This window comes from Suricata suricatta, chromosome X (assembly GCF_006229205.1).
Source record: "Suricata suricatta isolate VVHF042 chromosome X, meerkat_22Aug2017_6uvM2_HiC, whole genome shotgun sequence".
NCBI lineage: Eukaryota > Metazoa > Chordata > Mammalia > Carnivora > Herpestidae > Suricata > Suricata suricatta.
This window is the reverse complement of record NC_043717.1, coordinates 102,065,160-102,092,084: the sequence shown is the minus strand read 5'-3', so window position 1 is coordinate 102,092,084 and position 26,925 is coordinate 102,065,160. Positions and strand designations below refer to the sequence as shown.

The 26,925-nt window shown below is 39.0% G+C and overlaps 1 pseudogene; it reads left to right on the top strand.

Moving 5' to 3' along the window:
- LOC115283522 lies at positions 1-26,009 on the top strand (annotated as a pseudogene).
- Positions 26,010-26,925: the final 916 nt, after the last annotated feature.

Here is a 26,925-nt window from a genome sequence, read left to right as displayed (position 1 = left end):
ATGACAAATGAGGTCATGCAATTTGTCCAAGCCCAGGTAGTCAGTAAGCGGCAGACAGATGGTGCCGCCAGTGCTTATCTGAAGAGTCCCATTTACATTCGCTACCGTGAGTGGTGAGTGGTCCAGCTCTGCTGAATCTCTCCTGGTGTCATTCTTTTTTATGTTTATTTATTTTGAGAGAGAGCATGAGCAGGAGAGTTCCAGAGAGAGAGGGAGGGAGAGAATCCCAAGCACGCTCCACACCATCAGTGCAGAGCCCGACCCGGGGCTCGATCACACGAACCATAAGATCATGATCTGAGCTGAACCCGCTTAACTGACTGAGCCACCCAGGCACCCCTTCTTTTATTAGCATTTACACATACTGAACTATCTCTCGTCTTTAAAAAACATCCCCTTTTCAATGTCTGGTTCCTTTCAACCTTCGCCCTGTCTTCTTCCTCACCTTTAGAGTGAAACTTCTTAAAGTTTAAACATCTTTGTGAACTTCCTCCCTTCCTGTTCACATCCCAACCCACTCCTATCTGGCTCATTATTTGCATGAAAAGGTTGTTGATAGTTTCTTTAGTGACCACTCAATTCAAAACCCATTTATCCGCCCTTACCTTACAAAGTTAACTGCTTTTTTATTTCTAAAAATCTCTCCTTCCCTGGATTGTCATTAAATACTCTCCTTGTACGTGGCAGACTCTTCCAAACTCTTCTTTGGTGATCTGTGCCTCTGCTTTCATGCTTCCATATCCCTCCGGTATTCTCTTCCTTGTTACCGCCTGGGTGCTTTTACACTCTGGCAATGCTTACATTAACAATGTCCACTCGAGTTACAAAACCACATTTGCAGCCCAGATCAGCCCCTGGACTTGGGCATAACATCAGCAACAAGATGCTAGCTGTCTCCACTCAGAGGTTTTTCATATGCCCTAATCTCAACATATTTAAAACAGAAATCATTTTCACCTTCAAGTCTGTTCCTCTTCCATTTCCTTTTCTGTCACATCCACCTAATTTACCAGGGTAGAAATCTTGGATCATTTTTGACTTCTTCTTTTACCTACTCGTAACCCTTTCAAACAGACCTAAAATTATACGCACTGCTTTCCAACCCTACTGCCTCTGTGTTTGTCTCAGCCTCTATAATTTCTTGTTGCATTAAGGCAGACTGTTGATTGTTCTCTTTGCGTTCAGCCTTTCCTCCTTTAAACCATTTTAACACCACAGCAAGACTTAATGTTCTAAAATGACAGTCTGGTCATGTCCCTCCCCGTTCTTTGCACGAAAAACATCTAGGCTCCTTCATGAAACAGCAGCGGCACCTCCAGAAATTCTTCACAAATAACAAATGCTTTTGCAGTTAAAGAAGAGGGTTATGGTGATAATGTACTCACAATCAAGGGGTAGTGAACTAGTTTTAAAATTGCTTTTGTGGGCCACTGGGTGGCTTAGTCGGTTAAGCCTCCGACTTCGGCTCAGGTCAGATCTCACTTTTGTGGGTTTGAGCCCCGCGTCAGGCTCTGTGCTGACAGCCAGCTCACAGCCTGGAGCCTGTTTCCGGTTCTGGGTCTCCTTCTCTCTCTGCCCCTCCCCCTCTCATGGTCTGTCTCTCTCGGTATCAAAAATAAATAAAACATTAAAAAATTTTTTTTCTTAAAAATAAAATTGCTTTTGCATAGCATTTTGCAACACTTTGAGAAAAATGTCAACTTTCCATATCAAAGACTGGGAAAATGACTAATAATACTTTGAGGAAAAGACTCCCCCCTTCTATACTGCCCCTTGTATCTGTCCCCCGAAATATGATCCTACATGATCTGGCACCTCCTTGCAGTTCTTTTACTTCTTGCCCACCCCTGACCCTGGTCAATTATTAATCTCCCTTTAAGCAAATCAATGGATGCCCACTATGTGCTAAAGAATATGCTAGATATTAAGTACATGGCAATGAGCAGAACATAGCCTTGGATGTCACGGAGTCTCTGTATAGCAGAGGAGGTAGCTATTAAGTAAATCATTTTAGTATTAATAATGTAGTTACTCACACTTGTAACATGGGGCATGGTGAGATCTAGTCCAGGTGTTTTCAATGTTGGCACTATTTTCGGTCCAATAATTCTTTGTTGTTGGGGGGCAGACCTGTGCTTTGCTGAATGTTTAACAACATCCCTAGCCACTGTTCGCCAGATGCCTGTAGCAACTTACACTATGTTGTGATAACTGAAAATGTCTCCAGATGTTGCCAAATGTCCCGAGGGATTGGGCAGAGGGGGGGAAAAATCATTCCCAGTTGATAATCACTGTTCCAGACCAAGGTTATTATTCATTAATTGATTGATTTAGGAGTCAGATGTCTTGAATTTCCTCAAGCATGGTACATTATTTTTGTAAGCTCAAAACCTGTGCACACACTATTCTTTCTGCCCAGAACACTCCACTCCTTCCTTGATTGAGCCACCCTCACATCTCCCATTGCAACACTTTCATTCTGCTCCTCTGCATTCTCATACCACCTTGAATACTTCCAATCCACACAAATCACATTGCATGGTAATTTTCTCTTTACTTCTCTCTAAACCCCTCCAGTGTCTAAGCTTGGTAAGGTTAGCACCTGTCCTGTTCCTCATTGTATTGAAAAAGTTCGAACTTTTATTTGGCATGAAGTGATCAAAGTATACTTGTTGAGTTAATGATTGAATGAATTGAATGAATGAGAGAAGTTTTTAGCTAGGCCAAGAAGGAATAAAGTGGTCAGCCAGGATTGAATGACAACAATTAATTCTACTACTTTGTTATAACCATTTTGATAAGATACCAAATGTCAACATGTAAAATCAGCTCTCAAGTACTAGGAAATGTGGTCACCATACATCCCAAACTCTCTTCATACGTACCTATTGCTCCATCTGTTTCCTTGACTCAATTTCTACCATCCACGTATTCTTGTTTCTCACTAGTGTGAAGATAGGAAATAGTGTGAGAATTAGAAATTGGCTGGTGTTGTCTGGTTTACATACTATTTGGTAATTCAGAAAGCTATGATTTGGGGCATCTTTCCCCAAATACTTTCATACAAAAGACCTGGGACAACCTTGGTAGAGCTGTGGGAGCTGGGCCTTCCAAGATGATCCCAGTCCAGCAGAGCTGTGGAGACAAAACTCCCTACTTAGAGCCATGGAGGTAATGCTGCTACTCCAGCAGGTCTAGAATGCAAGACATCAAGTCATAAAGTTTTATTCTCAAGACTTAAGATCTAATGGAATTTGCTTTGATAGGTTTTGGATTTGCTTGGGACTGTCTCTCTCTTCTTCCTTCTGAATACCCCTTTTTGTAATGGGAATGTCTCCTCAGTACCTGTCCCACCACTGTATTTTTGAAGCACAAAACCTGTCTGGTTTCACAGGTTCCCAGTTGGAGAGCGATTTTGTCTCAGGATGAATTTTATCCCGAATGTCATCCATGTCTTATTTAGATCATATTTAGGTGAGACTTTAGACTTTAAACTTTATAGTTGATGCTTGAACAAGTTACGAGTTCTTGGGCTGTTGGGATGGACTGAACGCATTTGGCATGTGAGAAGGATGTGAATTTGGGGGTACCAGAGACAGAATGCTATGGACTGAATTGTATCACCTCAGATTCATGTGTTGAAGCACTAGCCCCCAGTGTGATGGTATTTGGAGATGGGGCCTCTGGGAAGTGATTAGGTGTAGATGAGATCATAAGGTGGGATCCTAATAGGACTGGTGACCCTGTAAGAAAAGAATGCTTCTTTTGGTCTTCCTGTCTCTTTGTCCCTCTACCCCCGTCTATGTAGCAAGGAAAGGCCATGTGAGCACACAGAACACAGGAAGACACCTCTCACCAGAACCAAATCATGCTGACACCTTGATCTTGGACTTCCAGCCAAGATCTTTTAGTCTGTTTTTTGAGAGAAATAAATGTCTGTTTTTCAAGTCTGTGGCATTTTGTCATGGCAGCCTGAGCTAAGACAAGTACACACCAAGGACACTGGTTTCTCAGAAGTCTATGATGATCCCCAGTGATGCTTTCCAATCTCAGCCTTAATGCTTTTACCTCCAAGTACCCAGAGGACTTTGGAAAATTCAGTATTGTCTTCTATGCATACCAGCTACCCCCACTCAGGGCCCTAATTCTGTCAGTGGCACTGCTCTTCTCTCAGGTATCTGAACTTGAATATGTGGTTCTGTTTGTCTTATCCCCCAGAAGCCCCCACAACGAATTTTCCCCATCACATATTCTGTAGCATATCTTTTTGTACAGATAAGCGTAGAGATCCAAGGTACCTCTTTGTATTTCATCTATTCTAAAAGACACCACTATTTTATATACCACTAAGGAAGTAAAAACACTGAGAGGTAAGCTGTGATTCAATATTAATTGTAAGATGCATCCCAACTACAGAGAAGTTGAAATATGAACAATTTACTTTACAGAAGCAGTAAGATGATGCAAGTGGAAAAATCAAGGACACTACACTATGCAGAGCATGATACCTGTATCAGATCCCAGCAGGAAACTGATGATCCACCAAATTAGGATAATGTGAAGAGGGTTTATTTATAAAGCAGTTAATTACCAAGGTGTGGGTGGGCCATAGCATTAGCTGGAGGAGTAGTTTCTTCTGCAGAGGGACCCAGCATAGGTAAGGCGCCCCTGTAAAGAGGGAGCCCGAAGATGATCACAGTTCCTGGGTAACTCATCTTCCTCTCTTCTTCTGCCGGAGCCTCCCATCAGCTGAACCCTTTGGAAATCCAGAGGGCAGGAGACCTGGGACCATGTCATCTTTACATTTCAGTCTGCTTAGGAAAAGAGTAGGGTGGAGCAGGATGGAAAACAGATAAGTAGAGGCAAAAGAAGATACCTTATAAAATCTCATGTGTGCCATGAAAACATGTGTTTGTATACAAACAGACGTGTTTGCTCTAGACGCCAACAACACTGTTAGCAATGACTGGGTGAGAACACGGGATTCAGGGGACTAGGGCTGGGGACTTCTGTTCTTCATACAGTCCCCTTCTGAGCTGTGTGAGGTGTTTATAATAAATACTTGCTGTTTTATAGTAAAAAATAAACTAATAAAAAGTAGCCCCATCGTTCTACCTTTCTCTCCATTTCCATTGCCATCATCCTGGTCTAGAAGATAATATCCTTATGCCACAGTTTTAAGTACTGTGTCTCATCTGACACCCTCATCTTTCACTTTTCTTTTTGTTTTCTTGTTTTGGGTATGGTTGATACATGATGTGACATTAGTTTCAGGTGTACAACGTAGTGATTCAACAATTCTATACATTATTCTGTGCTCACCACAAGCGTAGCTACCATCTGTCACCACACAACGCTTTGCCAGTACCATTGACTCTATCTCCTATGCTGTACCCTTCATTTTCCTGACTTATTCATTCCATAATTGGAAGTTAGTACCACCCCTCCCTGCACCCATTTTGCCCCCCCTCCTCTGGCAACCATCAATTTGTTCTGTGTACTTATAGGTCTGATTCTGCTTTTTGTTTGTCTGTTCATTTTGTTTTTTAGATTCCACATAAAAGTGAAATCATATGGTATTTTTCTTTCTTTGCCCAACTTCCATCAGTTAGCAAATACCCTCTAGGTCCACCCATGTTGTTGTTAGTGGAAAGATCTCATCCTTTTTATGGCTGAGTGATATTCCAGCGTCTGTGTATATACACACACCACATCCTCTTTATCCATTCATCTATCACTGGACGCTTGGGTTGCTTCCATGTCTTGGCTATTGTAAATAATGCTTCAGTCAACATAGAAATGCATATATCTTCTTAAGTTTGTATTTTCATTTTCTTTGGGTAAATACATACAGTTTGCTTTTTCTAATTAATCCTGAGTATGACTGCCAGAATTGTGTTTACTCATTCACTCATTAATTACACAACTTTTATTGAGCAGCTAGTATATACTGGGTATTATCCCAGAAGCAGAGGCTTCTCTGGTGAAGCAAAGGAAGACACATTCTCTGCGTCTCACAGTCGAGTGGAAAGATCGAGTGGATGCTAATTTTCTCAAATTGCATGAACAAATATACAATTTTAACCTTGATGGTGACAAAGAAAATATTCAACCGCAAGTGAAAATCAAGCCAAAATCTAGAGGAATAGTCGAGTTTACTTAGGAAATTTGGGGAAGGAGTATTTTTTCGAAGTAGAGGGGATAGCATATACAATTCTTTGTGTGAGTGCACTTGGCATATTAAAAAAAAAAAGCAAGCAAGCTATGTGGCTTAAGCATTGACTTGACAAGGATTTTTCTATTTATCTCAAAATCAGTGGAAATCCTTTCAAATATTTTTCTTAAACCCAACTTTCATTATATTAGTGGTTCATCACAGGCTCCCTAAATCTCTCTAGATAACACTTATACTTTCTAATTATCTATAATCTGGCTTTAGCGACATATGGAAATAGATGGCTCTCTGGTCTCTTATAAGCCTTTATCTTCATTCAGCAGCCACTGAGCACCCACTGTGTGGCAGGTACCGTTCTAGGCACTAAAGATTAATCAGTGAGCAAAATAAAGATGTGTGCCTTCAAGGGGCTTGCATTATAACCATACCTGAGTCTGTTTCATGTGCATATTCTGCCATAAAAATATCATAATTACCTGTGCAATTTGAGAATGTGAAAGCCAAAAGTGGCTTTATTTTTATATATTTTCGGAAGGGGGGGGCACAAGTGAGTGAGGGGCAGAGAGAGAGAGAGAGAGAGAGAGAGAGAGAGAATCCCAGGATGGGCAGAGAGAGATGGAGGGAGATAGAAACAGGGCTCACCTGGGGCTTGTGCTTACCCGACGCAAGGCTTGAGCTCACCTAATGTGGGACTCAAACTCATGAACCATGAGATCATGACCTGCTTAACGACTGAGTTACCACACACCAAGCCCAAACTGACTTTACAGGGTTCTCATTATATTAGACAGGAATTTTGTTGGAGATACCTAAGTTCTGCCATAGCTGGCTTAGGAAAAGTGAGAAGGATTTATTATAAGAATAGGGGAGCATCTTACCGAACCAGGAATAGTCTTTGTCTTGTCTTTGCTATATTGCTTGTCTGCTTGATTCCTCCGTCTTGATATAGACTAGCCCTTCTTTGCACACCTCTTAGCATTTATAGCTCCTTTATCAAATTTGTGGGGGAGGGGATCTCATTTTTGGTTCAGACACCGAAATCTGAGTAACAGAAGATAGAGTGATATTGTGAAAGGAGAGCTGCTGTCTCTGTAATGTTGTATATTGGAGAGGGGGGCAGGAAGAAAGGAAAATTTTCAGAAAACAAGGGATTGGGGGGATGGTATACCAGATAAGTGTGTGTTGGGGCGCCTGCATGGCTCAGACAGTTGAGCATCCAACTTCAGTTCAGGTCATGATCTCCCGGTTTACAGGTTCGAGACCTGCATGAGGCTCTGCTCTGACAGCTCAGATCCTGGAGCCTGCTTCAGATTTTGTGTCTCCTTTTCTCTCTACCCCTCCCCGGCTTGCGCTCTCTATCTCAAAAACAAAAAAACACATTAAAAATTTTTTAGATGAAAAAAAAGATAAATGTGTGTCTCCTGTACTAATAGAGCCACTTGTTTGGATGTGAGGAAACAGGAGGAATGTAATTCACTAAGATGATAGAGCAGAGCCGACTGTTCTTTTTTGATCTTCCTCACTTTGTTCCCGTCTCCTGAAATTCCTTTTATAGTCTTCCCTATGACTGTAAATATCTGTCCCTTTAACGTTAGGGGATTTTCTTTCCCTTTTCTGAAGTTTTGCAAGCCTTAAACTTGGTATTGCACAATTTAGCACACCTACAGGGTCACGTTACTAGGTTTATTTTCTAGATATTTTGTTGACCATTCCCTTTAGTGCCTTCTCTGTTTCTGTATAATCTTGTACCATGCTACAGTCTACAAGTGTAAGACTGACTTTTATAGTATTCATTGTAGGTTGATTCCAAATGATACCTACTGGTGTTCCTTAGTTTTATTAGTAATGTGTAAATAATATTACAAAACACACAGATGCAATGAATTTGTGTGGACGGCACAACCATTTTTGGAGTCAGATACTTTTGGTTCCGATCTACATTGCCTGCGTGATCTTGTGCAAGTTACTTACTTTTCTATCATCCCTCTATCACTTTTTTCAAAAGATTATTTGCAGGGACTGAGAAAATACCTTCATTTATTCCTCTCTTCAACCAATATGTAAGTGCCAACTTTGTGCTGGGCACTCTCTAAGTCCCAGGGATAAAGCAATAAACAAAAACAGGCAGAAATTCCTGACTAAATGGTCTTTGCAAGTAACTTGACCCATAATATAATCTCAACAAGCAAAACTTTTCTATTCCCCTCTAAATAGGTTGTCTGTAGCTACATAATCTTATTCCCTAATATTTCTTTTAAATGTTTATTTGTTTGTTTTTGAGAGAGAGAGGGAGAGAGAGAGAATGCGCGAGCATGGGGGATTGGCAGAAAGAGAGGGAGACAGAGGATCCAAAGCGGGCTCCATGTTGACAGCAGAGAGCCCAATGTCAGGCTTGAACTCATGAACTCATGAACCGTGAGATCCTGACCTGAGCCAAAGTTGGACATTTAACTGACTGAGCCACCCAGACACCCCCTTAATATTTTTATTTTTTTTCTTTTTTTTTCTTTTTTAATTTTATGGGGTTTTTTTTTCCAATATTTTATTGTCAAGTTGTTTTCCATACAACACCCAGTGCTCTTCCCCACAAGTGCCCTCCACCATCACCAGCACCCCTTTTTCCCCCTCCCCCTTCCCCTTCAACTCTCAGTTCATTTTCCGCATTCAATAGTCTCTCAAGTTTTGTATCCCTCTCTCTCCCCAACTCTCTGTCCCTCCTCCGCTCCCCCTGGTTCTCCATTAGGTCTCTCATGATTTCCTGTTAGACCTATGAGTACAAACATATGGTTTCTGTCCTTCTCTGCCTGGCTTACTTCGCTCAGCATGACACCCTCAAGGTCCATCCACTTTCCTACCTTTTTCCAATCATGATCATCTTTTCTTTGTATTTCATGTATATAGACTAAACTCACATTCACAGAATGTCATCTGATGAATGTCAGACATCTTCCCACACATTTCTGCATTTATTTTCATAAAGTTAACTTTGATTTTGTAAATGATATATCTTTGCTGAAGAAATTTTAAAATATAAAGGAAATCAAAGAAGAAAATTAAAATGTACCTCTTTGTTTCCCTATAAGGACATGCTCGTCTATGAAGAAATATTCCTCCTGGAATTTGGTGTCTTTTGTCATCATCTTTTGAAATGTGTTCATATTGGGCTCTTTATTACCACTACTTTGTCTCTGCTCTGCCCCTGTTTAAAAACGCCATTAACATTTCTTACATATTTAGGTTTTGGTAATGAAAGCATGATTGACTCTTGGTCTGCACAAGCACATTCTCAGTGCATTGACCTGTCTCTGACTCCTTAATAATCAACAGCTCTTTGTATTTATATGCTGTTTAGTTTTTGAGATTTGAACAGATATTGGTAATTTGATTAACATGAATGTCCACACACAGAATGAAACACAGATCTTTTTCTTTATAACGGGAAAGCAGGAAATGACTTTATGAAATATAAGTCAAGCTTATTGACTAGTTAGTAATGAATGACTAGAAAATTGAGCCAAAATACTGGGTGATTTCAAATAAAAAATAGCATCCTTGATTATATAAACTGATCCAATTCAAAACAAGTCTCATTTTGTTAACTTTCTATATTGAGTGTAAGTTACTTGATTTTGCCAGTCTGGGTACCAGTTTCTTTTAACTCTTTATCCCCTCAAATTGTCAAACCTACATAAAATTAGAATAAATAATATTACTATAATGAACTCCCACGTATCCATTAACCAGTATCAACAATTACCAACATTTTACCTTGTATCACCTAGTCCCCCCACATTTTGGGGAGTGTTTTAGATTAAATTCCAAACATCGCATCATTTAACTTGTAAATACTTCTGTATGCATTGCTAACTTCTAAGGACACTTTATAGCATACCCATTAGGTCACTATCACATCTAACAAAATGAATAATAGTTAAAATCATGTAATACTCAGTTCATGTGTAGCCATGTTTATCTCAAAATATCTCTTTACAGCTGGTTTTCATTTGATTGATTTGTCTCATTTATTCTGAAATAGTCCCCAAATTCCTCTTTATCATGCAATGAATTTATTAGAGAAAATAGGTCCTTTGTCCCGTAGAATAGTTCTGATCCTGGGTTTTGCTGATATTTTGTGGTATGTTTATCTTGTATTTTCTGCAAACTATGAGTTAGGTCTGGAAGCATGATTAGATTCAGGTTAAGCTGTATTTTATATGAGTACCTCATATGTGGTTTTGTATATGTTCTTAATTGCAAGAAATCTTGCAAGATTTCTTTTTTGCAAGAAATCATGAGACCATTAATATCTGGGTGTCTCATTTTTACTGATATCAAGATTCATCAGTGCCTTCAGGTGTATCAACCTGATGTCTCCAACATAAAGTTCTCATCAATATTTTATCGGATGGTTTTAACAATGATGATAATGGCTTTGCTCCATTACAATATTCAGGGTTGCAAAAGTGTTTTTCCTAATGCCATCCTTCATTCTGCCTTTATTAGCCAGAATACTATTATAAAAAAGAAATGTGTTTTTTTCAACTATTTGGATACCCTAAGGCTGCATAAGAAAGGTAATGTAAATGTTTAATTCTTCCCCTCTATCAATTTACATAGTAATGAGTTTTCTATAGTCTCCAACGGTGTCCAAAGAGTTATTATTTAGTATTATGAAGTCGAAGATGTTTATGTATTTGGTATTTATCAGTTCAGTGCACTTATTATTGTTTCTTGATAATCACGTTGCCCCATCATGGATTAGTAGAAACCTATCAGAGTTGGCTTCTGTGGGCAACAGAGTCTTAACTCCAATAATCAGGCAGGATCTGAAAAATTCAAGTATCAATATTTAATTGCACTCACAGAGGGTTTTTGACTCAGGAGTTCCATGAAGATTACAAAAGTATCAGTTGAGAATGGCTAATGCTGTGTTCTGGAATAAGAAACAAGACGTGGAGGGAGGCTGGAATTCTCATTCCATGGTTCTTCTTTAGGAAGGAATTGCTGATTATCTTTATCAGTGTGACTAAGGGAAGGGTTAGGGTTTCATATGGGCCCTACCTAGTCTGTGTGTCCCATTGCTCCTGTCCCACTCATACTCAGTAATAAGGGTTTCCAGGGATATTATTGTGAAGTCTGTGTTTCTGCTTATGTACTGGCTAGGAATGGAATTCATAGAATTTGAGTTTTTATCAATTGTGTAAAAGGCTTAGTTCCATCTCTAGAGGTATGCTGCTGCACCTCTGTATTTCAAATTAGAATATTATGTAACCATATTTGTACTTTCTTGGTGGCTCCACTGCTCTCTGTGTGACCAGAGATTTTTGAATTTTTGGAATCGGAAGGAATTTTTATATCTTTTTGGTGTGAAAAATGTCTTCCACTATGAGCTTGGTCTAAAGACAGACTTTCCCTGGGTTTTCCTGGCAGCACAATTCAACAGCTTTCTGCCATAAGTAATTTGTCATTAATTGAATCAATTTGTGATTCATAAATGCATAGGTCGCAAGTTCAGAGAATCTTGTACCTTAGTTTATTAAGGCCATCTATGTATGTATATACAATTTCACTGTAAAGTTAACTCACTTCATCTGAAAATCCATTTCTAATAAAATGTTTCTTCTATTAACCTGAGAATGATACCAGGAGTCAAAAAACTAGAGCCCATGGGCCAAATCCAGCCTACTATCTGATTTTGTAAAACACAGTTATATTGGAACACAGTCATTCGTCCATTTACATATTATCTATGACAGCTTTGATGCTACAAGGGCAGAGTCGTGTATTTGTGCTGAGAATACTTACTATCTATACATTTGTAGAGAAACTTTTCTATCCCCTAGTTAAGACTAGTGAAATTTTCTCTGTATTTATAACAACATTTTTCTCAGGAAGCCACTATGGAAATACCACTAAATAAGGAAAAAGGAAATTATTTTCTTCAAACACAATTCTTGCAGTGTTGGTTAGTAAGAAAGAAAGATTTTTGTCTGTTTTGTTTATTGTTTTATCCCCATTTCATAGTAGGAGATCAATGAATAGTGGTTGAGGGGATGAATACATGGATGGATTATAGTTCAGTGTATTTAGTAATTAACCAGACACAAGAAATCTATATTAGATTCCTATGTCTATAGCTGTAGTCATTGTATGACTACAGAAGACTTCAAAATTGCTCACAAAACAGCCTAACATATATTAATAGTATTTTGTGCACAACTCTTTAAGATACCACTTATTAAATACTAACGCTTATAAGGAAGAACAGTTGAGGTTAGGTATCCATTTTCCTTTGTGTCTCTTTCTGGTGAAAAGTTACTTTTCTGAAACATACTACTTGTCTCTCTAATCATGAAGAAAAATGTCTGGGTCTACTTTCCATAACCCATTTTGTGAATTCTAAAAGAGAGTTTATGAATTGATTCCCATTCGTTCTGCTTGATGGACATTACAGTTAATAAGGTAGGTGGCTGTGTTGAGATCCGTAATATTTCTTCATATATGTAAAGAACTTCATATAAGCACAGAGCGCAATTGGTTATTTCACTCGGACAGTTCAGAGGATTTAGACCCATTCAAGGATCTGAATCCTAGAACTTGGGTAGCTTAGCTCATTCAAAGTAATATTTCTGAATTTTCCTTAGGAACTTTCCTACAAAGTTAGTTATCAAGAGGCTAGTTTCATTTCCTGTGAAGTTGTATCTTTTTGTCCCCACAATGAAAAATTTTTGGAAACCTATTGTTTCACAAATTTTGTCCATTTTACCTTTGCTTCAGTCCAGTCATTCAGCACTTCCTGTGAGCATTCATCAGTTTATTTGCAGTGAAATCTGAGGCATATATTCAGTTTTTGCCTGTTGAACATGGATTAAACTCATGGTCGGTTTACCATCTTGAGCCAAAAAAAGCCATTGGTAAGTCTTCCCATGGATGTGTCTTCAATATTCACAGTATCTTTAATGGATGTCACTCAAATCTGATCCTAGGGGAGGTCTGTGATTGGTTTCCTTGTAATGGCCTTTGATCAACTTGTTGACAACTTAACCCCTATTTAACTGCCTTGTCTCTTTTAGGGGATATTTCTGTGTCATTTAAATCTCTTTTCAGTGCCTATTAATTTACCCTGTGTGAAGTTGCCAATTCTAATATATATAATAATATAGAACGTGGAGAGTAAAAGTACACAGATTTTAAAGATTTGTGATGTTAGACTAGTCATTTAACCTCTTTAGTCACAGTTTCTTCACCTGTAAAATAGGGTGTAACAGTAGTAAGAAACTCACAGAGTAAGTGAGAGTATAAAATAAATTAAGACAAGTAGAAAAAGTCATTTGGCACATTTCTTGGCACATAGGAATCACTTGATAAGTGTTGGTTATTATTATGACCAAGCTACCCAAATATCTGTTGCCTATATACAGACAACATTGTTGGTCCTCTTGCCCAAAATGTACCTCAGTTATTTCTGCAAGTTCTCAAAGAAGGGTAATCACAACGAAGTCTGACTGTGTGGCAGCTCTATTCACTACATAGAATCCACCTTGATTTTGCTTTCTTGTTCTGTTTCCTACTTGCTTACATCCACTGCTAGAAAAGCCTCCTGGAGAAATTTGCTGATGACAGTACCTTCCATGGTCATGTCTATGTTCGTATCAAGCATTGTCATATGAGGAGACTCCCATTTAATGAAATCTACAAGGTGCCCGTGTATTGCTGGGTTCTATGCTGGGTACCCTGTGAAGGGAGATCAACTCTGAGATATATTATTTTTTATTAATATGTTTTGTTTTATCCAGTATAGTTAACATACACTGTTACATTAGTTTCAGATGTACAATATAGTGATTCAAGACTTCCATACATCATCCACTGCTCATCACAACAAGTACACTCCTTAATCCCTATCACCTATTCCACTCACCCTCTCCCACCTCCTCTCTAGTAACCATCATTTTGTCCTCTATGATTAGAGTCTGTTTCTTAGTTTGCCTCTCCCTCTCTCTTTCTTTTTTGTCCCCTTTTCTTACTTGTTTTATTTCTTAAATTCCACATATGAGTGAAATCCTATGCTATTTCTCTTTTTCTGACTTATTTCACTTAGCATTATACTCTCTAGTTCCATTTATGTCACTGCAAAGGGCAAGATTTCATTCTTTTTGATGGCGGAGTAATATTCCACTGTATTTTTCTAGCACCTCTTCTTTATCCATTAATCAGTTGATAGACACAGGCTATAATTTAGCTATTGCAAATAATACTTCCATAAACATCAGGGTGCATATACCCCTTTGAATTAGTCTTTTTATATTGTTTGGGTTAATACCTAGTAGTACAATTGCTGGATCGTAGGGTAGCTCTGTTTTTAACTTTTTGAGGAACCTCCATACTCTTTTCCAGAATGGCTGCACCAGTTTGCATTCCCACTAACAGTGCAAGAGGATTCCCCTTTCTCTACTGCCTCACCAACACCTGCTTTTGCTTGTGTTGTTGATTTTAGCCATTCTGACATGTGAGAGGTGATATGATATCTCATTGTAGTTTTGATTTGTATTTCTCTGATGATGAGTGACATTGAACATCTTTTCTTATGTCTTATTGGCCATCTGGATATCTTCTTTGGAGATATTTCTGTTCATGTTTTCTGTCCATTTTTTCATTGGAATGTTTGGTTTGAGGGTGTTGAGTTGTATCAGTTCTTTATATGTTTTGGATACTAACTCTTTATCAGATGTGTCATTTGCAAGTATCTTCTATTCAGTAGGTTACCTTTTAGTTTTGTTGATTGTTTCCTTCACTGTGCAAAAACTTTTTATTATTTTTTAAATTTTATAAAAATGTTTATTTTGAGAGAGAGAACAGGGGAGGCACAGAGAGAGAGAGAGAGAGAGAGAGAGAGAGAGAGAGAGAGAGAGAGAGAATCCCAAGCAGGCTCTGCGCTAACAGCACAGGGCTCTGTCTCACGAATACTGAGATGACGTGAGCTGAAATCAAGAGTCAGATGCGTAACTGACTGAGCAACCAGGCACCCCAGAAGCTTTTTATTTTGATGTTGTCCCAATAGTTTATTTTTGCTTTTGTTTTACTTGCCTCAGGAGATAGATCTAGAGAAGTGTTGCTATGGCCAATGTCAGAGAAATTACTGCCTGTCTTTTTTTCTAGGATTTTTATGGCTTCAGGTCATACATTTAGGTCTTTAACCCATTTTGAATTTATTTTTGTGTATGGTGTAAGAAAGCGGTCCAGTTTCATTCTTTTGAATATAGCTAGCTGTTCCATTTTCTCAACACCATTTATTTAAGAGACTGTGATAGATTTTTGACCTGGTCCCTGGAGGAGCTCTGCTTGTGCTCAGATTCCCACAAATTACCTCTTGAGTTGTTACTTGTTAGCAATAATTTATATTTATTGCTTAGGGCACTCTAAGTATCTGTATGTCACATGCTCCTCTTTTAGTGTTTATTTTTGAAAAAGATAGAGTGCAGAGGAAGTGCAGAGAGAGAGAGGGGTACAGAGGATCTGAAGCAGGCTCTGCACTGACAGCAGAGAACCCAATGCGGAGGTCAGACTCAGGAACTGTGAGATCATAACATGAACCAAAGTTGGACAATTAATGGACTGAACCACCCAGGTACCCCTAAATGCTGTCTTTTTAGATGTACTAAAGCAGGTCAACAAAGTCTGGTCTGCCTGCTGAGATTCTTGCTCGGATATTATATATATGATCCACTGGAAGGCAGGTTCTATTTCACTACTTATTGTAGTGACGGGATGGACCACAAATGAGGAATATTTTGCTTGTGAGGACTCCTTTCTCTGGGAGGATTTGTGCCTCACTAGCTACTGACCAGCATTGCCTATGAAACTCTGGTAGATGGACACTTAAGAGATGCTGAAGAAACTCATTCTAGTTGAGTAATATGTAGGGAGAATTGTTAGGCCCGCAAATAAGCAGGTAGTATAATTGCTTCACGTTTAAGGGGAAATTAGCAGCTTGGAGTAGGGGAAATCTCGCTGAACATTCAGTATAGAACCGAAACACATTTAGTGGAGAAAAAATGAAACACACCAAGGCAAATTCTAGATTAGAATTGAAGACACCAGAAAAGTATAAATAAAGACTTTGTGGATAAATGCTTGCTGAAATGCAAAATTCAGTTAGAATCAGGTTAAAAGAATGAATATAGTTAATCTAGAAGATTGACTGAAAGAGGTATTTTACAGTAGAGAGCAAAAGTATAAAAATGTTGGGGCAACTGGTGGCTCAGTCAGTTACGTGTTAAACTTCATCTGAGGTTGTGATCTCACGGTTCGTGAGTTTGAGCCCTGCATGGGGCTCTCTGCTGTCAGCACAGAGCCTGCTTCAGATCCTCTGTCCCCCCCATTCTCTGCCCATCCCCCACTGCTTCTCTCTCTCAAAACAAATAAACTGAAAAAAAATTTTAAGTATAAAACTGTCCATACAGAAATAATGAGTAAAGAAAAGGTAACATAAATATTAGACAGAGCCAGATACTTTAATAGATAAGAGACGTGATAGAGAGAAGGAAGAACTACTGGAGGAAGAACCATAGAAGGAAGGTATCTGAATAAAACTCGAGTTTTAAGAGGCGCCTGCGTGGCTCAGTTGGTTGAGGTCATGATCTCGCAGGTCCATGGCTTCTAGCCCCGCATTGGGCTCTGCACTGACAGCTTGGAGCCTGGAGCCTGCTTCGGATTCTGTGTCTCCCTCTCTCTCTGACGCTCCCCTGCTCATATTCTGTCTCTCTGTCTATCTCTCTCAAAAATAAACAGTAAAAAAAAAAAAAAACAAAAAACTTGAGTTTTCAGCTCAAAAGAATACAGTAAGAGCCCTAGGTGTGAAAGAAAAACAAACGTTTAACCATAGACCAGTAAGATTTCTGAACTTCAAAAATACACTTAAAAAGTAATGAGTAAATTATGAGGTATTTCAAACTTGCAGAAAATTGCAGAAATGAATATAACCTGTGTATCCACCATCTATTTTGCACAGATGTTAATGCTTTGCTATCCACTTCAAATATTTGTTACACTAATATATAAATTTCGTATAATTAAAATTCCTCTCACATTCCTACTTCTCTCCCTCTGCAGAGGTGAGCTCATTTTTGACTTGATATGCATCTGTTCTATTTATTTTTTACAAATATTTTTACCACATATGTAAAGTGTTTATAAATAATACAGAGTATTGGGGCATCTAGGTGGCTCAGTCGGTTAAGTGTCCGACTTCAGCTCAGGTCATGATCTCAAGGTTCATGGGTTCAGCCCTAAGTCAGGCTCTGTGCTGACAGCCCAGAGCCTGGAGCCTGCTTCTGATTCTGTGTCTTCCTCGCTCACACTCTGTCCTTTTCTCTCCAAAATGAATAAACTTAAAAAAATTTTTTTAGATAATAGAGTATTATTTTATATTTTTTAAATGGCCAAAACTGTTATGCATGACATATTACTTTGTGCATTTTAAAAAATATTTTAATGTATAGATAGATGATATATAGATAGATAAATATATAGAGATCTACTTCATTCTTCTTAACTATAATAAACTGTGGACAACATTTATATCACTGTCTCCTTCTAGAAAATTTAAAACCATTAAATGTTAATTTCTGAAATTAATATGTAAATTTAATGCAATTATTATTAGATCCCAGCAGATTTATTTTAGGAAATTTATGAAATGATCTTAAACTTATATAATTTTATATGCTCTAAAATATCCAATAAAAATAAAGAGAGAAGTGAAAATGATTTCCTTAATACACGTAAGAACATGATATAGAGTCTCTATAATGAAATAAATAGATTTTGGTAAAGAAACAGAAAAACCTATCACCAGAACATACTAAGAGTACAGAGATATATATTAGTATCTATGAGATTTTAATATACGACAGTTGTAGGTAGTTTGATTCTGTCAGAAAAGAATTGTTTAACAGTCCTGGTAGAGTTGGCACTCTGTCTGGAAGATGTTGGTACTGGGTCTTTATCTTATACCCCCAAATAAATTCCAGTTACACATGTAATCAGTCCATAAAAATCTTATATGAAGATAAATGAAATTAAATGTGCAACTTGGGATTCATGGAAGCTTTTAAACTAAGATCAAAAATCCAAAGGATACAAAACAAAAGATAAATGTATTTGACAGCACAATTAGAAATTTTGATTGCAAGAACACCACAAACAAAATTCATAGACAAATGATGGGGCACCTGGGTGGCTCAGCTGGTTGAGCATCCAGCTTTGGCTTAGGTCATAATCTCACAGTTCATGAGTTCGAGCCCCGTGTCAGGCTCTGTGCTGACAGATAGCTCAGAGCTTGGAGACTGCCTCAGATTCTTATCTCTCTCTCTTTCTGACCCTCCTCTGTTCTCTCTCTCTCTCTCAAAAATAAATAAAACATTAGAAAAATATTTAAAAATTGATAGAGAAATGATAGAAACAGGAACAAGTAAAATGCTACAGTATAGAGAGAGCTACCACAAAGTGGTATGGAAAAAATAATACAAAAGGAAAATGGGCAAAAGATGATTAATAGACACTTTACAAAAGAGCAAATCCAATGACTAAGAGATACATGAAAAGATGATCAAATATTAATGGTGGTTAGGAAATCTAAATTAAAGTAATAATTAAATGCCATTTTGTACCCATTCAGTGGATAATATTAGAAAGATTACCCATTGATAGTAGACATGTGAAACATTACAAATAATTTAGAAAGCAATCTGGTGATTTATATTTACAGTTGCATTTATATTTGCTTTTATTTATAGTTACACTGATATTTATATGTGTCCTTTTCCTCAGCAATCCCACTAGTATATAAGGGCATAAGTAATAGGGTGTTCATTTTAGTATTGTTCATAAAAACAGAAACCCTGAAAACAAAGTAAATGCCCGTTAATAGAAGAATGATCAAATAAATTATAATACAACCATATAATGGAATAGTTTAGTCACTAAAAACACTGATATAAAGCCATAGTGGCTATACCCCCTCACATAAATCTCTTACCAAAACTTTCTCCCTCTTCTGCCACTGACAAAGCAAAAGCATTTCTGCATATAAATGGAGATAGACTGGTGTGTGTGTGTGTGTGTTGGGGGGCAGGCAGAGATGTTCTATAGTAGCAGCAACTAAACTCAAAATCTGGATTGAGGCTGTGAAATCTCACTGTTGGGATAGCCAGAAGGGACCTTGTTTGTTTGAGTGTGGTTCCTCTGAGGTGGGTACTATCCAAGGAATTTCAAACTATTAGGCATAACTGTGGCAATCCCATCAGATATTGTTAGCAGCTACCACGCAGGAGTCAAGAATCTGTCCCTCGAGGAAAAGGTGTTCAGGGTTTCCAAAACTCATGCAGAACTGGACTGTCAGAAAATAAGGGAGAAATAGAAGCCAGATTAGCTAGGTAAGTATAAGTACAAGTTACTTCTAGGTGTATCTAGAATTGTCAAGTGTTTCCCTCTGGGTATTTTATTAGATGATGGCACGTAATGGGGAAACACATTTCAAATTGTGCCTGCTACTTGGGGTTAGGTTTCTAATGTTTCTCGTATGTGCAGATTGAGCTCAGGAGAGCCTCAGTTAAGAATGTGTGAGGAAGAGGCATCTGGGTGGCTCCGTCGGTTACACATCCAACTCTTGATTTCAGCTCAGGTCATGATCTCACCGTTGGTGAAATGGAGCCCTGCGCTATTGGCGTGGAGCCTGCTTGGGATTCTCCCTCTCCCTCCCCCTCGCAAAGTAAATAAATAAAGTTAAAAAAAAAGAGTGGGGAAGACACCCAGGACAATCAGATTAAAATAATATGAGGGTAGGTTGAGGTTGTGCAAAGCAGAGGAGAAACTTAACTAGATACAAAGAAGTAGAGTGAATTGATGACCTACCTCTTCAGTGCTAGTGAATAACTTCCAATAGTAAGCCTTGACTGTATGCATTTAAGGCCTACTTGTATTTGGAAGTTTTCAGTTTTTTAGGAACATTGTATGCAGTTTCATTTTAGCATTTTTGTGCTCGACTTCCTTTACAATATATGCTTAACAAGGCTTCTGGGCTAGTCAATATCACCATACAGTTTTTAGGCAGAGAATTCTTACAGCAGGTTAATTTCATATTGGAAACCAGTACAGTTTTATAAATCAACCAGTAACCAGTTTACAAGGTTGTTATGGTTTTTTCATTGCCCTAAGGCACTTTCGTACCCTGTATGGGTAAATTATGCACGTCAAGTCGTCGACAGAGAGTCACATAATAATAAGTTAATTAACTTATGAGAAAATACGCAGTAATCAAACAGTAATCAAATAACAAAGCACAAACAATAAAATAATAATTACATTATCGTTTTCACCTCTTATGCTTCTTTTTTATTTTTTTAATGTTTATTTATTTCTGAGAGAGAGAGACAGAGTGCATGCAGGGGAGAGGCAGAGAGAGAGGGAGGCACAGAATCCGAAGCAGGCTCCAGGCTCCCAGCTGTCAGCACAGAGCCCAGCACCCATGAACTGTGAGATCATGACCTGAGCCGAAGTTGGAGGGTTAACCGGCTGAGCCACCCAGGCGCTCCATCATCTCTTATGCTTCTTATGTCTACTTCTTTTACATCAGCGGTGTCTGCTTTCTTCTGGCTGGTAACAAAAGTGGGCACTAGCAACATATGAAATACCGGGTTCTAGGAACATAATGTTGCTTGGGGGAACTTGTGTGTGGCTGGATTTATATTCCTGATTCCTAAATGCTTCTGACATGGGCCTTGTACTGAAATGCTTTGGAAAAGGAAAACTCATGAGAGATAGGAAGTTTCAGTATTCAAAGTTTTGAGGTGGTGTTAAAGCACTCTCACATTTCCAGAGGAAATTCGTTATGGATGCTGAGGAGGAAGCCCACCTCTACACGTGCCCTTGCACTAGAGCCGTCTGACTGTGATCTAGAGGAATAAGAAATTGGGGAGTGCAAACATTTTTAAGTTTAATTTCTTTGAACTTTTAATTTGAGGAGATTTCATTTTTCTTTAATTTCTCTCTGGAAAAGAAATAATTGGGGGGGTCAGCATATTCAAATTTGGGGCATCCTTCATGTCATAATTATTTGGGCTAATTGCATAATCTCTGGTGAGTTCTGTTAAACAATGCAGATAGGCATAATTTGAAATGGAAAATAGAATAAAGATAAAATATTCTGCCTAGGGTACAATTCAGTCTTGAAGTTAATTTTATTAATGTCTTATTCTGACCCACTTTATAGTCTTCTGAGGACAAAAATTTGAACTGTCTTCATCGCTGGTTCCAGGAAGACACATAAAATAGAAGTACTTGATACTGGAGATGCATGGGCAAGCTACCTCATCAGGGTTGGAACACTACTGCCCTGATATATGACTAGTTTACTCTCTCAAGGGGAATGGCCATGCCATATGCTTCATTACTAAACTCAATGGGTTAAGACAGTGGTTTGCATCCCTAGCTGCACATTAGAATGATCTGGGGAGTGTTTAAAATGCCTAAACTTTATCGTAGAGCAATTAAATTCAAATCTCTGGGGTCGGGGTCTAGTATTATTAAAAAGCCCCTGGATATTTCCAGCACACATTTGGCTTCGGTTGAGTTCCCCATGAAACAGACTCTCTGACAGAGATTTGCATAAAGAAGTTTATCAGTACGTACTCTTAGCAACCTATAAAACAGTAAGGAAGGATGAGGCAGATGAAGTTGAACTTTAGCTGCGGTAACAAATGTCTCTGCCATAGTGAAGGCCACGGGGTTGTCTGGATCTGGGATGGCCCTTCGTATTTGTCTCAAATTGAGGCAAAGGAGCCGAACACCTTGATACCCTTACATCTATCCAACTTTGGGTTTGGGTTGCCCTCAGGGAGTGAATGTGACTTGGGGAATAAAGCTCCTTCCCACTGAAAGGACTGACCAGGCGACCCTCGGCTCTAACCTGTCAGCGGTTGACACCACACATATACTCCCAATTCCAGAGCGCCTAGCACTTCCCAGGATGATGGCAGTATTGGAGTTGACCTTTCTGGCCCCATTCTAAAGCCCATAGCACCGACCTCCCCAGGAGAGGAAAAGATATGTGTCTGATAAAAACAAGGAGGTCCAAATACCCAGTGGGGCCATGTTAAGCAGTGATAGAGTCACTGGGGAAAAGTCGAGTATCACGGGTATGTCTGTCCATCCTACTCTCTTAACTGTAATCACTGATAAAAAGTATGTACGTAGGGGTGCTTGAATGACTCAGTTGGTTAAGCAACTGTCTTTGGCTCAGGTCATGGTCTCACGTTTCATGAGTTTAACCCCCACATCCAGCTGTCTGCTGTCAGCACAGAGCCCACTTCGGATCCTCTGTCTCCTTCTCTCTCTGCCCCTCCCTTGTTTGTTTTCTCTCTCTCTCTCTCTCTCAAAACAAAGATAATTTTTTTAAAGTATGAATTTTGCTTCCTGTATACCATGTGATAATGTGATAGTGCAAGGCTACAGCCCCTCTCCGTTTTTGGTGCATGCATGTAACTGGTGGTGTAAGTTTATATCAGGAAAAGGATAGGAGACTCTGATCCATTGTGGAATACACCCGTATCTGCATTTGAGTTGCTATATTGTGACTCCATCCATAATTTCATTCATGTAATGTTTCCCAATTGTTTATAAGCTGGAGAGGGGGAGGAAAAAAACTAATCCTCCCCAAATTGTTTCCTCAAAACTTTTGAGGAAGTAAATAAAATATTCAGAAACAGAAAGAATTAAAATTTTATGAATGAATAATCAAGACAATTTGAGATGGAGGGCAGCAAAGTAAGCAAAATTTCTGCCAAATACAATGATGAAGAAAGAAGACCTGCAATATGTAGAAATTATTTTTTATGGCATTACCACAGCAATGAAATTAGGGGGGGGAGGGAGAAAATGCTGTGTTCATTCATATGCTTACAAATTATAAAATCTAGCTGAAGTGGATAATTTCCTCAGAAGATATAAATAAGTAAAAATTCTCAAAAGATAGAAAATACTGATACATCAATAACTATGCAAGAAAGTTTAGGATGTAAAAAAAAACTGCTGAAACCAAAAAGTTCTAGAATAAACAGTTTTATGAGTGATCCATTTGTGCTTTACTCTATAAAATGCTTGGCATAGAAAAGTACATAAATGTTTTCAATTTGTTTTCAAATTATAATACAACCTTGATACCAAATCTCTTTAACATAAGCACAAAAAACTAAAGACCACTCTTGAAGTAGAATCCTAAATAGAAAACTAGAAAATATAAATTATTAATAAGATTAAAAATATGTGATTCTTAAAAAGCCAGCATCATACTGAAACCATAGAGGAGATTACATTAACATCAGGAGCAATATAACAATATCTCCTATCAGTTCTTTATTTTTAATGTTTATTTATTTAACTTTGAAAGGGAGAGAGAGAGCTCAAATGCAAGTGAGGGAGGGGCAGAGAATAAGAGAGACACACAGAATCTGAAGCAGGCTCCAGGCTCTGAGCTGTCAGCACAGAGCCCAATGTTGGGCTCAAACCCATGAACCATGAGATCAGGACCTGAGCTGAAGTTGGACACTTAACCAACTGAGCCACCTAGGCACCCCTCCCTTAAGTTCTAATACTTAGTACTATTCCATAGTCATTGAAGAAAGATGGAACATGGAAGTATAGGAAGAGATAAATCACTGAGAGATCATGTAATTAGTGAAGCTAAGATAACCAATTAAAAATTATGATGCTATAAAAATTAACAAAGGGGCATCTGGGTGGCTCAGTCATTTAAACATCTGACTTCAGCTCAGGTTATGACCTCACGGTTCGTGGGTTCGAGCCTCGCATCAGGCTCTGTGCTGACAGCTTAGAGCCTGGAGCCTGCTTCAGATTCTGTCTCCCTCTCTCTCTGCCCCTCCCCTGCTCATGCTCTGTCTCTCTCTCTTTCTCTGTCTCTCAAAAATACATAAACATTAAACTTTTTTTAATTAACAGAAATGATGAAAGCTCAATAAAGTGGTCATGTCATATAATGGAGATATATCTACATATTTATATATATTTAGGATATGTGTATATATTAGAGATAATATAGAGATACAGATTATATAACACATCTATAAATATAGGCACACACATACACATATATACACATACATATGTACATCCTTCCTATTCCTTTGGATGCAGTTCAGTCCTGTGGTCATGCTTGACTGGGAAAATATAATCTGACTGTGGGCTTGAAGAAAAGAAAAGTGGCTTGTGATGGACAGGTAACAGCATCTGCTACACATGTAATTATATAATATTATATATAGGAGAGATTGGCAATTCTATGTGGGTAATCTTTTAGAACATAAGGTATGTGAAAATAATCTTATTCAGAGTAATTACAAAAACATTAGAATGAACTTAATAAAAGCAGATGTTTATTTCTCTAAAAGAAGCATATAGGTAGATATAAACTGCTTATTACACTGGGGAAATGGATAAAGGAAATATTAATTATCACCAATTTAATTCATTGGTTTAATAACAACCTAGCTGAAAATCCTTCTTGTTCCTTTTATTTTTTTATGCTTATTTATTTTCGAGAGTGAGAGAGGGAGAAGGGGGGAGGGGCAGAAAAAGAGAGAGGCACAGAGGATGCAAAGCTGGCTCCACCATGACAGCAGAGAGCAATGCCGGGTGCAAACTCCCAAACCCCGAGATTGTGACCTGAACCGAAGGGGGACACTGAACCGACTGAGTCCCCCTTGTGCCCCCTTTGTATTTCTTTTAATTTGATGAACTGATTCGAAAATCTATTTGAAACCCCCCCCATGATATTTATAGAAGAGTAATAAAGTGGCACTCTGTGAGATATATAAGGAACACTGTATAGTTTTATGGTATTCAAAATATTGTAAAAAAAAAAAAGCTGTGTTATTGGTATAAGAATTTACAGGGTCATCAGACAACACAAATCAGCCTGAGGCAGAAAGAGCACAGAGGAAGTTTAGATGGGCCAGATGTGGACGGTTCGTCCATCACTTACACTGCATCACTCGGGAGACAAGTGCGTCTCCTGGCCATGCCTAACTGGATGAGGCTGGGAAAAAGAAATCTCATTGGAGGCTTAAAGAAGGGGAGGGTAAGGGCACCTAGATGGCTCAGTCGGCTGAGGTTGAGCATCCGACTCTTGGTTTGGGCTCAGGTCCTGATCTCAGGTTCATGGGGTCAAGCCCCGAATGGGGCCCTGTGCTGACAGTGGGGAGCCTCCCTGGGATTCTCTCTCTCCCTCCTTCTCTGCTCTCTCTCTCTGCCTGTCCCCTGCTCATCCTCTCCCTCTCTCTCAAAATAAGTAATAAACTTTAAAAAATCTTTTATAAAAAAGGAGAGGCTTGGCCTGCCCAGGCACCCATGGGTCCCCAGAGCCGTGACTCCAGCTGAGCAGGAAGGAAATTGCTCCTCAGCTTGGCAGGGGTAGGGGGGAGGCATCTCCAGGCTTTGGGGCTGCCCTACAGACTTCTGGTCACCCTTCGGCTCATCGGTCCACCGCCAGCACGAGCAGCCTGCCCGTCTACAGCCCCTCGGTCAGCCGCTCCCCCAAAATCAAGTCCCAGCAGAGCAAGGTGACTCACGCTGGATGGGAAGCCTTCCTGTACCAGCTAGCGGACATCTCCCAGGACAGCGCCCTGCAGGATGTGATGTGAGCCTGGCAGATCAGCCCCAAGGCCACCCCACCCCAGATTGTCAACAGGGACCAAACTGTGGACTCTTTGTGGCAGCTGTGGAACCAAACACACTGTACGAGTTCCTGAAACTGGCCTGAGCCCACTGGGCTCCATCACTACATTCCCCCCAACCACTGCCCGGCGTGAAGGACCTTGTGATGGACTCCCTGTTATTAATTTTCAACAGAATGGGACATTTACCTGTCTCTAGGGTGCTCCCAGGACAAGGAATGTGGGACATTTTGCAGAGCCCTGGCTAATGGAATCAACAAAGGTGCTCATCACCCAGCAGGGTGGCCATCTCAGGGCCTGGCTGAGGACAGCCAGCACTCAGGCTTAAGACAATTTCTCCTCCTCTCTCTAATTTAGTCCACTTTCCTCCATTCAAAGGCAGCACACGTGTGCATGAATTCAGCTTATGCGAAATATATTAAAATCATAATTAGAGCCTGTTCAGTAATTAAACTATTTAAAAACATATAGATAATTCTTGTATTTATAACAAAATCAGGCAGATCAAATAATTCAGTGTACAAAACCAAACCATTTAAAACTAAAAGGACATATTAGTAACTCTTGATATGCCCTCTGGAATTTAATTTTTAATTTTTAATTTTTTTATTTTCATTCCAATTAGTTAACATATAGCGTAATATTAGTTTCAGGTATACAATATAATGAGTCACACTTCCATACATCACCCACTGCTCATCACAAGTGCGCTCCTTAATTCCCCATCACCTGTGTAATCCACCTCCTCACCTTCCTCCCCTCTGGTAACCATCAGATTGTTCTCTATAACTAAAAGTCTGTTTCTTGCTTTGACTCTCTTCCTCTCATTTTTTGCCTTTGCTTGTTTGTTTTGTTTCTTAAACTCCACATATGAGTGAAATCATATGGTATTTCTCTTTCTCTGATTTATTTTGCTTTGAATTATAATCTCCAGCTCCAGCCATGTTGTTACAAATGGCAAGATTTCATTATTTTTTATGGCTGAATAATTTCCCATTGTGT